Below are 1,396 nucleotides of genomic sequence, written 5' to 3'. Positions count from 1 at the left end.
ACTTGGTGACAACACCGAACCAGCAGCGTTCAAACAGCTTCAAATGGGCTTTGTAAATAATAAATAAACATAAATTTTCTAAGCACAATTTGAGCGCAATTATGATCACCGTGTTGTAAAGCACAATCACCATGTGAAGGATACCAATGCGAAGGCAACCGTTGCTATTAAGTAACGCAGCTTTTGCATCGTACCGTGAGTTTCGGCCGCTTACACGTGGCTTCATAAACGGCATTTTGGAAGGACATTATTGAAGCGAGTTTTCTATCTTGTAAACCGGTAGAATATCACCAATTGTTCATTCAAGTCACTAAAGACGTCACTGATTTATAAACAGAAAACTTTGTCATAAACAGACAGAAATGCCGCCAAATCTAACGACAATATACCTAAAATGGCAACACTGGATAAATACAGGTAAATTAACAAAGCAAGTCTGATTTTTGGTTTTGACAGATGGTTACGTTAGACGGCCCCAACAAACACTGGATGATGCAAGGGACGGTAGGCTAAATTTGTTTTAGACAGCCTACTTGCAAGGTGATCCCCGCTGGTGGCTCGCACCGCGATGAGCCGTAATCCGCAAGTTACTTGTTACAAGTTACAAGTTAGTTTTGTGAAAGACAAAGCTAACCTTTATTGGGCGAACCTGTGGCCACGAAAACAGGCTACACTTATAACACAACGACAGCGGTGAACACGGTCGGCGATCGTCGCAAATCTGATCAACGGGTCAAGCGCGTCGGCTTTTATACTTCAATTGTCGAATGTTCCAGACTAATCGCTGGGACCCGCGGATCTTTCACAAAGTTCTACACTATTCCCGTCGCGCATGCATGCAATCAGATTACACATACAGCAGGTGGAACCATTGATAACATTCCAGAAACTTCGGATACATGCAGGCGCGTCCTGCGTTGTGTGATAACATTTGTTAAGCGGTGAAACGTGGTCACCAGAGAAAGATAAACATGCACACATGTACACTGCAGCAAGAATATGCGTTTCTGCATAAGTGGCCATCTGTGTTTTATGAAACAATATTGTTCGTAGGCCTTTTTTTACTGCACTTGCTTCTATACTTTGGTCCATCTTGTTTTTATCCTACAATAACAGCAAATTTGGCCGATGTAGGTATTTGTACTGATGAAAAATAAGTAACACCAATACCCTACTTCCTGCTTTCAGCCATCTACGAGAGAGCTTTTTCGTGTTTTTGCCGTAGAATGTATTTTCATCGGGCCACGGGGATATCTACCACTAGTTATGATTGGCTCGCGTGTGCATCGTAGCTTTTCCGGATTAATTAGGCTAGTATTCGTTTTCTTCCTCAGATGACACAAAGAGAAATTACAGCCAGGCACTCCTCTCTTTTTATTTTCAAACGGGATAACAA

This window comes from Dermacentor variabilis, chromosome 9, assembly GCF_050947875.1.
Source record: "Dermacentor variabilis isolate Ectoservices chromosome 9, ASM5094787v1, whole genome shotgun sequence".
Lineage (NCBI taxonomy): Eukaryota > Metazoa > Arthropoda > Arachnida > Ixodida > Ixodidae > Dermacentor > Dermacentor variabilis.
This window is presented reverse-complemented; position numbering follows the sequence as displayed.